The 13,841-nt window shown below is 46.3% G+C and overlaps 1 protein-coding gene across 2 annotated transcripts in view; it reads left to right on the top strand.

Annotated features, from left to right (window-relative positions):
• The first annotated feature begins 8,480 nt into the window (after positions 1-8,480).
• Cd247 (CD247 molecule) overlaps positions 8,481-13,841 on the top strand; it is a 75,475-nt gene continuing 70,114 nt past the window's right edge. Inside the window, exon 1 of one of the 2 annotated variants that reach the window (XM_040737294.1) lies at positions 8,481-8,606. The gene's annotated coding sequence lies outside the window, so the exon portion shown is untranslated. Of the gene's footprint in view, positions 8,607-10,010; positions 10,122-13,841 lie in introns of those variants that run through there. The other variant, XM_040737292.1, reaches the window with a different exon arrangement.

The raw sequence follows: 13,841 nt of genomic DNA, 5'->3' as shown, positions 1-13,841 counted from the left end.
CAATCGCTTTCTTAGTTCTTTCCTTTGTCTTGTAGGATGAACATATGAGAGGTGAGGAGGGAGGTGGGGAGGGAGGAGGGAGGGAGGGAGGGAGGGAGGGAGGGAGGGAGGGAGGGAGGGAGGGAGGGAGGTGGGGAGGGAGGGAGGGAGGTGGGGAGGGGGAAGGGAGGGAGGGGAGGGGGGAGGGAGGGAAGGAGGGAGGTGGGGAGGGAGGGAGGGAGGTGGGGAGGGAGGGAGGTGGGGAGGGAGGGAGGTGGGGAGGGGGGAGGGAGGGAGGAGGGAGGTGGGGAGGGAGGGAGGTGGGGAGGGGGGGAGGGAGGGAGGAGGGAGGAGGGAGGGAGGGAGGGAGGTGGGGAGGGAGGGAGGGAGGTGGGGAGGGGGAAGGGAGGGAGGGGGAGGGGGAGGGGGAGGGAGGGAAGGAGGGAGGTGGGGAGGGAGGGAGGGAGGTGGGGAGGGAGGGAGGTGGGGAGGGGGAGGGAGGGAGGGGAGGGGGAGGGAGGGAAGGAGGGAGGTGGGGAGGGAGGGAGGGAGGTGGGGAGGGAGGGAGGTGGGGAGGGAGGGAGGTGGGGAGGGGGAGGGAGGGAGGGGAGGGGGAGGGAGGGAAGGAGGGAGGTGGGGAGGGAGGGAGGGAGGTGGGGAGGGAGGGAGGTGGGGAGGGGGAGGGAGGGAGGAGGGAGGTGGGGAGGGAGGGAGGTGGGGAGGGGGGAGGGAGGGAGGAGGGAGGAGGGAGGGAGGGAGGGAGGTGGGGAGGGAGGGAGGGAGGTGGGGAGGGGGAAGGGAGGGAGGGGGAGGGGGAGGGGGAGGGGGAGGGAGGGAAGGAGGGAGGTGGGGAGGGAGGGAGGGAGGTGGGGAGGGAGGGAGGTGGGGAGGGGGGAGGGAGGGAGGAGGGAGGAGGGAGGGAGGGAGGTGGGGAGGGCTGTGAGGAAAGTTCAGGACCTACAGACCCCATAGTTTGTAGTTGGTTGGTTTTTTACTCTTTGTACCTTGAGGGCCCCACCACCCGGCTCCCAAATAATTTCTTGCGAATGCCTAGCCTTACTTAAATTATCCCCATCTACCTTTTGCCTCTGGGGTTTTTTGTTTTTTCAAGACAGGGTTTCTCTGTGTAACAGTTCTAGCTGTCCTGAAGCCCACTTTGTAGACCAGGCTGGCCTCGAACTCACAGAGATTCTCCTGCCTCTGCCTCCCAAGTGCTGAGATTAAAGGTATGAGCCACCACTGACTGGCTGCTTCTGGACTTTTATGTTTCTCTATTTTTTATAACTTTTCTTTCCTTCTTATTCTGTGTCTGGCTGTGTGCTGGCCCCTGGCACCCTCCTCTCCTTTTCTTGCTCCTGTAGCCGAGATTTCTCCTTCTATTTATTCTCTCCTGCCTAGCGTTCAGCTCATTAGACCAATCAGGTGTTTTAGATAGGTAAAATAACACAGCTTCACAGAGTTAAACAAATGCAACACATATGCATCATTAAAGAAATGTTCCACAGCATAAATGAATGTAACACATCTTAAAATAATATTCCACAACAATAGTTAGCCTAGTTGTGAGTATTTTGTGGTTCTTTCTCATCTTTAATGAATTGTTGAAGGATCATGCTGAGCACCGACCAGGTATCCCAATGCTTCCACTTTTTCTTGTGTTTGTTATGTTCTTAGAAATTGCTTACAAGGAAAACTTAGTAAAAGGCAAAAGATCTCTATGACCTGAAGAGAAGCCATAGTCTTCAAGGGCAACGCAATAGCTGTAGAATCTTTTATCATGGCAGCATCCCCAGGTTACAAAATAAGCACCTGTGATGGAGTCTTGCTATTGCTGGGATTCAAATCAAGGTCATTTAAACCAAGTGGAGGAGTTTGCTGTTCCTAAAATAATAGTCCATCAGAGCACCATCTTCACAGGGCCGCTTTCCTCTGCTAGTTTTCATTGCAGCCGGCAATTCTGACAAACAGATGAGTGCTTCATAGTTGGGGTCCTGGTCACTCCTGAATAGGCAGCACTGTGGGCCTTCGATGACTGAGCCCAAGTCCTGTGTCTGTGGGCAGGATGAGTCATTGGCCAAGACTGCATCGCCTGTCCTTTCTAGAAGATGGGAGTGGGAACCAAGAAGACTTGGAGAGTTTTGAAGGGGATTCCTGGAAGGAGGTCACCATAACTGACAGGGTCAGAGGGGCAGGTCAAGCCTGATCACCACTCTAGTTTTTCTTTTTCTCCCTAGTTTCTTAATGTTTCGGTTATGTAATTTCCAAGAATGTTGCAGAGTGTATTTAGGGGTTGAGATCAACTAACAGCTATGCAGCCAAATGTCGCAAAGGTTACAGTGCTTGCTCTGTGCTGAATCCCATGGGGAAAAACTCTGCTGCGTTATTTAAATCGGCAAGTTTTAGGTTACCAGTAATATCTAACATAAAGTAGTAGTTTGGGCCAATGAGGTGACTTAACAAGTAAATGTATTCGCTGCCTAGTCTGGTGGCCTGAGTTCAATTCTTGGAATCCATACAGTGGGACAAAATGTTGTACCATGCCTGCCAGGAGTCGTGACATGTGCACCCCCCCCCCCCCGCCCACAAATGCCCATTAAATAAATATATTAATAGTTTTTAAAGTGTTCTGTCAGCCGTTTTTCCTCTTTGTGAACTGTCAGCTTCTGTTCATTGTTGAGTGGTCGGTCCTCCGGGAGTCACTTTAATTTGCTTTCTGGTAGCTCTAGAGGTTTGTCAACACTTGGTAAAACTGTTTCCCATTTAAGTTATTTTAAAATCGGTAGATTTAAATTTTCCACGAAACAAATTCACCTAATTGGATATTTTTCCCTTAATGTATTTAATTTTCTTTAAATTTAGTTCTTTGCCTTTGGGAAATTTGGTAAATGTCAGTTCAGGTTTTCTTCCATTTTATGAATTAATTTTTCACCCTCAATTCTTCAGTCTACCTAGAATGTTCTTTGCGTCTTTCCTAATGACAATCTCAAGTCACAACCAGATCTTTTAATTTATTGTGAGCCCAGATCTGTCAACAGGCCTCTTAACAGCAGGGACACTCCCCTCTTAACCTGCTTGCAATCTGTGGGGCAGTCTAGTCTAATGACACTCGGTGGCCCTCAGCTTGGGCCCTCAGCACTCATGTTGGCCAAAGTCATGACTCTCATTAGATTCTCATAGACTCAAACTTTGGATGGTGTTAACTACATGCACACATGCTCTCACACTCCTTAGCTAGAATCTCCAGTCCCTTCCATAACAAACACTTAGCCGACTTTCTCAGTCCCATGTGTGGTGGCATGTGCACAGTCTCCCTCCCTCTCTCCCTGCCTCCCTCTCGTACACACCACACAAATATAATTTCAAAAATTAAAGATGTACTTGATGGATGATGGCACTTTGACCAAGCCAGTCTCTCCTGAGAACAGGAGTCTAACATATTGCATATATGTGCTGAGGCAACATGCTTCTGATTTGACCACCAAGGGTCGTCTGCTAATGGTCTGCACCCCTTGAGTTCATCTTGGTCTGAGTTTGCTCAGGCTGCCACAACCAAATGCCTTAGACTTGCTGGGTAATACACAGACATGCATTTCTCACCATTATATAGACTGAAGTCCCATCCAAAGTCACACGGGCACTCTGGACCGGCAGTACCTGCACTGGATGGTCATTTCCTCTGAGAGGTTTTTTGTATCTGTGCATAGAATCCCAGAGAAGGGCAAAAGAGTGGGGGAACTTTGGCCAGGGGGCAGGAAGGACCCTGCCTGGGCCCCTGTTGTTGTTGGTCGTGGACCTACTGAACAGGAAGTAGCTCAGCTAAGGTTGGGAACACAGATGGAGCGGCCAGAGCCCCGAGTCTGACTCGGTTTGTACAGACTGCATGCTGTCTTGAATAAGTAAGTCTCTTCATTTCTTTGCACTTTTGGGTGCATCTGTAAAGGACAATACTTCACAGGAGAAAGCACAAATTGCCAAAATGCTCTCAAATCATTTTGCACAGCGCCTGCTGTTCTAATTGTCACCACTGTTCTCGGGGCTAGAAGAGAAAAAAGTCAGTTGTCATACACTGGGCATCCAAACAGCATCTCACTGTGAGTCTCCAAATGCAGCCTTGCAGAGGGAGGGTTCATCTCAAACTCAATCGTGCTGACTCTGCCACAGGACTAGGTTCAAATGCTGGCTTCAGCCTTAGCTGGCGGGTGATTCATCCAGACTAGTTCCCTTTTCTGTTGGGACATGCTCACAGACTCGTCATTTTCTAGAAAATATCCGGTTCATGGCTTCTGCGATGGTCTTATCATCTGTCTAAGGGCCTCTGGGCACGGAGTTTTCATTTGCAAAATGGAGGATAATAATAATCCAAAGTTACCCAACACACTGAAGGTTGAGGCAGGAGAATCGTGGGTTCAGGATCAGCCTGGTCTACACAGTGAGAGAGACCCTGCCTCAGAACAATTTTTCTTCCAAGCGAACACAGAAAACCACCTGGTAAGAGTGAACGCTAGACAGGTAAGACATTTTTCTTTACCTCAGATATAAATTGATAATGTTGAGTTTCCTCAAAAGTAGAAGTCACAGCTGTCAATACATTTTATTTCATAAAATATATCCATCCTTTTCTAACCCTAGTAACAAGCCCAAGAGATGGGTGGAGCACTCATAATTTTTTTTAAATTTTTAACTTCAAACCCACCTAGTTTCAGATTTGAGTTGTCCACACAATTCCACATCAGATCCTATAGCTCTGATTCAAGAACGCGACACTAGAGGTCTCTGTGGGTCCTTCAATGAAATACTTTGCCTGTGTTTTGTTTTTAAAGGTTTGTGGTGTGAAAAAAGTGACAAGGGCTATGTATTTGAAAACACCAGGTTTTCACAGGTAGTTTTCTCACATCTTTGGGGGCAGACGGTATGGGCTCTGAAGCCACACTGTGAGTTCAAATCGCAACTCAGCCGCTTAGCCTGCGATCTCCAGGCCTAGATTGAGGACTAGACTAGATAACTATAACTACTGCTTAGTTATCCATCAGGGTGTGGATGACCCGAGGTCCTTAGACGGGGAGACCAGCGCAGAAGCAAGGAACCAGACATTTTCTAGAAAATGACGCGACCATGAAAAGGCCCCAACTGTCGTGTGTGCATTGGTGACACATCCCCTCACTGTGAGTCCCATGGAAGTGGAGACCCGGTCAGAGACTCTGGGGTTGGACCTGAGCGGCATGAACGCCAGCCCCAGAGCCAGGGAAGCCTTGGGACCTGCAGTTTGAATGACATCCGCGAGAGGTCGCTGTGGAGACACAGGCAGGCACTGCGAAGTGAAAGGCTCTTTGATCCTCTTGCCCAGGGTGGGAGAAGTTTGTCCTTTGGCTGGCAGACCCTCTACTTCACTGGAACTGCGTTCATCTCCCCCGCCCTTTGTCCTGATTATCATCTTTCCTTCCATTTACGGAGGCGACGATCCTAAGGAGAGACCAAGGGTTCCCAACCAGCGGTATCCAGAGATGGAGCCCATAGGATTGTTCCTAGACTAAGAGATGTCTGTAGGACCTGTTTGGGCGGCTCCCCGACAAGCAAGGCTAGCTCAGCAAGGATGTCTAGCCGCCTCGCCTACACCGCAGGAGGTCAGGAGTTCTAGCTCCCTCTTTGGGTTGAGTTGTCAGACCCTGAACCTTGGACCGAAGCTAGAAGACCTGAAACAGTGACGGGGACAGCCCAGAGGAAGTTCACCCTGCGCCTTGGCTAAAGAAAGGGCCAGGGGCGAGGAAATGAAGAAATTCACTCTTCATAAGATGTTGTAAACTGGTCCTCAGATACCCTCGGGTCTTTGGGTTGAAGGTTCTCATTTCAGACAATGACTTTGTGTTTGCTTATGTGCCTCACAGCTGACTTTGGGAGGTTTCGGGGCTGTGCTTGTTACAGAGGTGGCAGCTCTCTGTTCATAAGGATTGGGAGGCCCGCACCTGGAGTCTGACTCAGTGCTCAGAAAGAATTAAAAAGAGGAGGCACACAGGTCCCCACCCGTGTTCGGCGCTCCCTGGAGGACTTGTTCACCGTCTGCCCTTCAAGGAGGTGACCAAGGCCCACTCCTTATTCCTGGCTCCCATCATATCTAGAAGATTCTTGCCAGAGCTTCTGTGGTCACACATTTAATAACCCTCTGGCATCTCTTCGCCAGACAGTGACAGCAGTTAACACTTATCGCCTCACCTGAAGTGTGTGAAGGGAGCCAGCCTTCCCCAGCTTCCTCCACGCAGAGACACATGAAGCAGAAAAACCGTTTCCCAAGCACTACAGTAAGGTTAGCAAGTTCAGGACAAAGGTCAGATGCTTCCTGACTTGCCCAGACAGACTCAGTTCCTCCTCTAGCCAGGGTCTGTCTGTCCAAAGCCCATGTCCTTCTGCAACCATGATGCACCAGCACCCAGAACACTTGACTTCCAGTCTGGATTTGGCCACTTGCCAGCTTGGTGATACTGGATAAAAATTCAATTTCCTTAACTATAAAGTGGAAAGCGCACATCAGTAATGACTGTCTTCCTGAGTCATCTAAAAAAGATTAAAATGACATGCAAATGAAAGGTGCCCCCCAGAAGGACAGGCTCACTATCCAGTGGAAAGTGTGCTGGATGGGTTTCTGTGTCAGCCTCACCACGCTGGAGTCCTCAGAGAGGAATGAGCCTCGGATGAGGACATGTCTCCATGGCATCCAGCTGTAAGGCCTTTTCTCGGTTGGTGATCAATGAGGGAGAGCCCAGCCCAAGGTGGGTGGGGCCATCCCTGGGCTGCTGGTCCTGGGTTCTTTAAGAAAGCAGGCTGAACAAGCTCTGGGAAGTAAGCCAGTAAACAGTTTTCAACTTTGGCCTCTGCACCAGCTCCTGCCTCCAGGATCCTGTCCCGTTGGAGTTCCTGTCCTGACTTCCTTCAGCGATGGGCAGCAATGTGGAAAAATAAGCCCAATAAACCCTTTCCTCCCCAACTTACTTTATGGTCATGGTGTTGGGTCACAGCATTAGAAACCCTGACTAAGACAAATTGGTACCAGGAGTGAGGTGTTGCTGTGCCAGACCTAACCATGTTTTGGGAGGATTGTGGGAGGACTTTGGAACTTTGGGTCTAGAAGAACCATTGAGTGTTAAGAGTTCTGTGGAATCCTAGAAGAGAAAGTTGAGAGCAATGCAAAAGATGGAGGCCTGGCTTGTGAAATTTCAGAGGCAAGATTAAAGACTCTTATCAAAGTCCTTTGCTATTTTGAGTTGAGATACTGTGGTTCTGATTAGCAGAGGTTTGAAGAATCACCTGTGGTTAACAAGATACCAGAACTACTAACATGAAACCTTTGTCACTGGGACGATTCATGCTGGTTAGCTAGAGCTAAAAAATTAAGAAAACACCAACATCACTGAGGTGAAATCTGGGAAGTGTTTCCGGGGAGTGCTGAGAAGCTGTGTTCCAGAGGCAGCCAAGATTGTACCCGGTACTGGCAGCCAGACTTGGTATGTGTAAGAATCACTCAGGTGATTCTGGTTTTGAAGGCATGAAGGGGTCATGCAAAGAAGTTGAGGCTTGGCACCATGCTGAGCTCCTTGAGAGGCTATTGGTGAAAGTGCAGCCCAGTTACAACAGAAGACCCCACAGAGTGGAGCCAGCCAGAGCCTAGAACACACGCTGTGTGTGCTGCAGAGGGCGGAGCCAGAGAAGTGACCAAGCCCTTTGGAGGAGCCCAGAAGATTGTGAGTGAATCCCAGATAATTGGATATTGAGTTATTTCTACTGTTGGAGTTTATGTTTGCTTGGTTCAGATTGTGACGGTGCCCTAGTTCTTCCCTCTTGAAGAAGGTATTTAATTTTTTTTTTTTTTGAGGCAGGGTTTCTCTGAGGCTTTTGGAGGCTGTCCTGGAACTAGCTCTTGTAGAACAGGCTGGCCTCGAACTCACAGAGATCTGCCTGCCTCTGCCTCCTGAGTGCTGGGATTAAAGGCGTGCACCACCAACGCCCGGCTGAAGGTATTTAATTTTTAAAGGATCCCACAGATGGAAAACTTGAACTTTTAAGAGAAATTGGATATCTTAAAGAGATAGAAATTTGAATGTGTTTGAATTTTTAAAGACTTTTAAAATTATTTTATTTTAATGTGAGATCTTGGGGATGTGCATTAATAGCTATGTGTTTGTGTGTCACATTGACAAGGGGTCAGTTGTATTATTGACTGGTTTTGTGTCAACTTGATAGGAGCTAGAGTCATCAGAGAAAGGAGCCTCAGCTGAGGAAGCGCCTCCATGAGATGCAGCTATAAGGCCTTTTCTCAGTTAGTGATCAATGGGGGAGGGTCCAGCCCATGGTGGGTGTTGCCACCCCTGGCTGGTGGTTCTGGTTCTCTAAGAAAGCAGGCTGAGCAAGCCATGGGAAGCAAGTCAGTAAACAGCTCTCTGTCACCACCTCTGCATCAGCTCCTGACTCCAGGTTTTAGCCATGTTCCAGTTCCTGTCCCGACTTCCTTCAGTGGTCAAAAACTGTGGAACTGTGACCTGAGTAAACCCTTTCCTCCCCAACTTGCTTTATGGCCATGGTGTTGGGTCACAGCATTAGAAACCCTGGCTATGACGGTTATCAAAGGCAATATTTAACAGGTAACCAATCTCTCAGCTTATCTCTTGATAGCACTGGTGTAATATTATCCACACTCAGTTTATTTTTGCTATCTCTTACAAAGAGTTTTTCCTTTATTTCTTTGTGTACTTTTTATTATTATTTGGTTTATGTTTATTGGTGAGTTTGGACAGTAGGCATGCCTTTCCTCCATAATGTTGAATTTTTAAAAATTAAAAATTTGATTTTCTTAAGAACAATTGGTCTTTTGAGAGAAGGGTCAACTGAAGTACCCTCCCAGTAAAATGGACCCAGGCCAATCACATCTTCGATGGTCATGTGTTCTCAGCATCTGTAACATCAAGAGCATTTCAAGGGCAAATTTCAGACTTAAAGTCAGTTTCCTTAAGAAAAAGTTATTGGATCATAAAACAGAAAAATCCATGAAGCAGACCTCTAGGCATGGCATGATCCAGGTTCTCAACGGATGTGTTAAATGTTTTCTACATATCTTTCTGCCCACCTCTGTGTTGGCTTCATTTATGGGCAAAGTGCAAAAGTCCTTTATTTGCTGTGCCTGATACTCACTCAGTTCACCAGCAGAGGAGACGCAGCTTCCCTAGTGGCATTTCTCTAGGAGACAAGATGCTAGGGTGGCCTCCAAGATGTCCACACTATGGTGCATCTGCCGGTGTAACTTCTTGAGCGCAGAAAACCTGTGCCCAGAAGAGCTAGCACTCAGGTGCTTCCCTTGGGGTCCACAGTAAAAGGAGAGGTCACCTACAGTAGGTCTGGCCTAATCAGGCAAGCCCTTTCCAAGCAGACTTTTCTCCTGCTCGCAGAGTGCTGTGGCTGGCTTGGGGAAAACTGCTCGGAGGCCACATGTTGTGGAATATAAATTGAAGATGAGTTACATTTGTTTATGCCGTGGAACATTTGTTTAGTGATGCAAGGATGTGTTGCATTCTTTTATGTTGCATTTATTTAACTCTGTGAGGCTGTGTTACTTTGTCTGTCTAAAACGCCTGATTGGTCTAATGAAGGATGAATGGCCAATAGCTAGGCAGGAGAAAGGATAGGCGGGGCTGGCAAGCAGAGATAAATAGAAGGAGAAAAAGAGAAGAGGGAGAGAGGAGAAGAGAGAGGGCTTCAGGGGCCAGCCTCCCAGCCATACAGCAAACTGTGGGGTAAGAAATAAAGAAAGGTATATATAATAGAGAAAGATAAAAGCCCAGAGGCAAATGGTAAGCAAGATAATTAAGACAAGCTGACTTGTATAAGCCAAAATAAGGCCAGGCACTTATAAGTAAGAAAATGTCTCCAGGTATTTATCTGGGAGCTGGCGGCTGCCTCAAAGAGCAAAGAGAAGGAAAACACACACACACACACACACACACACACACACACACACACACACACACACACACACACACAGCTATATTGACAGGGACCTTGTTCTTGTAGTTGCAAGAAAAATTTCCAGACAGTGAATTAGGAGGAGCAGCTGGAGCTGCAGATCCAAACCACAGCCAAGCCAGCACCTTGGTCTTCTCCTGGTAAGTTCCCAGGCCCAGGGTCAGCACGCTGTGTCTGGACTTCTGCCCCCCATCACTGTAAGGTTCTAAGTCTGCTGTCTGGGGCACCAAGTTTGTGATAATACATTATGTGGCAATAGAAAGCTCACTTAACTTTTGAAAACCCCACCGTTGTTTGTTTTTATATTCTTTTTCCTCTTTGGGAGGCCTCCACCCGGCTCCCAAATAAGTCACACACAGGGGTTTATTATTACTTATAGATGCCTGGTCTTAGCTTGGCTTGCTTCTAGCCAGCTTTCTTAAATTATTCCATCTACCTTTTGCCTCTGGGCTTTTACCTTTCTCACTTCTCTAATCTTACTCTGTGACTGACTGGGTGGCTGGGTCCCTCTTTTCTCACTCTTTGATCTCTCCTCCTTTCTCTCCTATTTATTCTCTCTGCCTAGCAGCCCCATCTATCCTTTCTCTGGCCCAGCTATTGACCATTCAGTTTTTTATTAGACCAATCAGGTGTTTTAGACAGGCAAAATTACACAGCTTCACAGAGTTAAACAAAAGCAACATAAAAGAATGCAACACATCCTTGCATCATCAAAGCAAATGTTCCACAGCATAAACAAATGCAACACATCTTAAAATAATGTTCTACAACACCCCAACATGTAATTTAGAATCGTTTGGCTGCCAGCAACAGAAATCGAGTTTGGGGAACAAACAGAAAGCATGTACCCACAGTACCCACAGTAGTCAAACAGCACAGGCAACTCCTCAGGTGAATCCAAGCAGAATAATGAACTGGAGATATTTCCAGGCCACATTCCACTTTTAAGACTTTTTTTTTGTTTGGTTTTGCTTTTTTGAGACAGCCTTGTACCCTGGGCTAGTCCCCAACTTACTGTGTCGCTGAGGATAACCATGAGATTGCCATCCCTGTGCTGGAATTACAGGCCTGCGCCACTCTGCACAGCCAAGTTTAAATTCTAAGTAAACGGGCTGAGAAGACGGCTTAGCAGTTAGAGGAACTTCTGCCCTTCCGCAGGATTTGAGTTCAGTTCTAGCACCCATATCAAGCAGCTTACAATCATTGTACCTCTGGCTGTGTGGGATTCAACACCTCTGGTCTCTTCAGGCTCCCTGAACCACATAAACACCCCCCTACCCTACACACATCTACACATAATTAAAGAATTTCTTTTCAAGACAGGGTTTCTCTGTGTAGCTTTGTATATTTGCTGGTCTCCCTCAGCTAAGGACCGTGGATATAAACCTGGGTCAACATACGAGGGCAGGTGCTGGGCAGACTCTGGTGGAGAAGACTCAGGAGGGGTTGGTTGCTTCTGGAAACACCAGGACAGAAGAACCTTGGTGTTGGAGAACTCTAGTTTCCCCATACTTTAGGCAGCACATGATAGTACCTCATTGCGGTTTTAATGTGTCTTATTCATAATGTCAAACATCTTTTTATATATTTATTGGCCATTCACTTACCTTCTTTGGGAAACTGTGTATATAACCCCTTTGCCCATTTCCTTAGTGAGTTGGTTATCTTACTTTTGAGAAAGAGTTCTTTATATATTCTGGATTTAAATGTGTTTGCAAATAATTTTCTTTCCCTATGGCTTACTCTTGTTCTTTCCTGGTAGCGTCTTCAGTAAGCAGCTTTGATGAAATCCAGCTTAGTTTGTGAGATCAAACGTGACTGAGTGCGTACGGGGTAGTAGAGCTGATAATGTCATACATGCTGCTTAGTCATTTTTTTCTTCACAATGTTGGCTATCTGGCAGCGCTCTCTCGCATCCCTTATTTTATTTGTTCTAGCTTATTTTATATCGAGATACAGTTTTTGTGTCACCAATTCACTATCTTAACATGTGCACTTCAATGGTTTTTAGCATTTTCAATTCTGATACTGCATCTAATCCTAAAACATTTTCATCTTCTACGGAAACTTACACCAGCCATCAGTTAGTCCCATTGCCTGCTTTCCTTGGCTCCTGGCAACCACTAACTCACTTCCTCTACAGATTGCCTAGTCTGGCTATTTTATTAAATAGTCATACAACAAGTGGCTTTTTAGCCTGGTTTCTTTTACCCACACTTGAAGCAGTAGCATCCAACAGTATTTCATGTCTTTTTGTGGTTGTTATATCCTATTGTTTGAACCCACCTCGGCTGCCTGGCCATTGCTCTGCTGTGGCGAAATTGTTTCCAGTCTGGGGTCATTATACACGATGCTGCCAGGATCGTTTCCAGCATGCTTCTGTACAACATGTTTTAAATTCTTTAAGGTGTATACTTGGTAGAGTTTCTGGGTCATGTGGTAACTCTAACATTTTCAAGGAACTGTCAAATTGCTTTGCTCAGGGCCCTCTCCATTTTACATCTCCAATGGCAACAACGGTTTCTTCCCATCACACACAGCCTCATCAACACAGATACCTATTGTGCTGTCCTATTGCTTTGTGGCTTTATGAGTTCCCTAGTGACCAACAACACTGAAAGTCTTTCATGTGTTTATTGACTACTTGCCTATCTTCTCTGAAGAAATGTTGATTTAAACCGTTGGCTAATTTTTATCTTTTTTGACCTATTAAATTGGAGATTTACTTACATATTCTGAATACTAGACCATAATCAGTATATGATTTGCAAATACTTTCATTCATTCTGTGGGTTATTTTTTTGATTTGCTTCTTAGTTTCTTTTTGATGCTAAGACTTTAGAAATTTGATGTCTAATTTATGTATTTTGGTTTTGCCTTTTGTGCCTTTTGTAGTCTAGCTATTCTTACACATTAAGTATTTTTATATAAACTCAGGAAACAACCTATTTTGTTTTAAGAATTTGTTAACATGTTTTTAACATTTGCATGAGTGTGTATATGTGTATGTATGTGTGGTGGGTGTGGTGTATCTGTGTGTCTGTATGTGTGTGGTGTGTGGTCTGTACCTGTGTGTCTGTATGAATGTGTGTGTGACATCCATCTGTGTGTATGGTTTGTGTGTGTATGTGTGTAGCTCAGAGGACATCTTGCAAGAGTGAGTTCTCTTGTTCACCCTGAGGGCTCTGGGGATGGAATTCAGGTTATCATGATTGGAAGAAAGTACCTGAGCTACCTCTCTGCCTCCAGGTTTGATAACACTGTCTGTCAATGTGGTAGATTAATTTAGAAGTAACTGTGGACTTGAGATACTTTCTTTATCAAAGAAGAAAAGATCATCTTTCTTCCCACTTCCATAGTCCTTTCCACAGCTTTGGTCTTGTCTCGGAGTTACAGCCTTTAATCGTGCTTCTCAGTTTTAACTTTTGCTTTGTTTTGAGGCAGTCTTACTACATAGTACAGGTTGGGTTGATATTTACTATTAGTCCAGTCTGACCTCAGACTTGCAATCCTCCTGCCTCAGCCACCTGAGTGCTAAGATTACAGGCATGCACACTATACCTGACTTTTAATCTTTTTCTTATTGTAAATGACACCAACTATGAAATGCTGACAACTAGCGAAAGCATTTGACTTGGGTTTGGTGGCACATGCCAGTAATCGGACATCTCAAAGCTGAGGCAGGAGTGGAGTTCAAGACCAGCCTGGACTGAATAGTGAGATATTGTCTGGGGTGGGGGGTGTTTGAACACAATGTGAGCTATGGTATTTCATGGTATTTCACACTATTTACAGTCTGAATTGAGTTCAAGTTCAGAACTATGCCTCAAATATCCTGCTTTCTTTGCCCTTTGGATTAA

Source organism: Mesocricetus auratus, unplaced genomic scaffold (assembly GCF_017639785.1).
Source record: "Mesocricetus auratus isolate SY011 unplaced genomic scaffold, BCM_Maur_2.0 Super-Scaffold_100676, whole genome shotgun sequence".
Taxonomy (NCBI): domain Eukaryota; kingdom Metazoa; phylum Chordata; class Mammalia; order Rodentia; family Cricetidae; genus Mesocricetus; species Mesocricetus auratus.
This window is presented reverse-complemented; position numbering and strand designations above follow the sequence as displayed.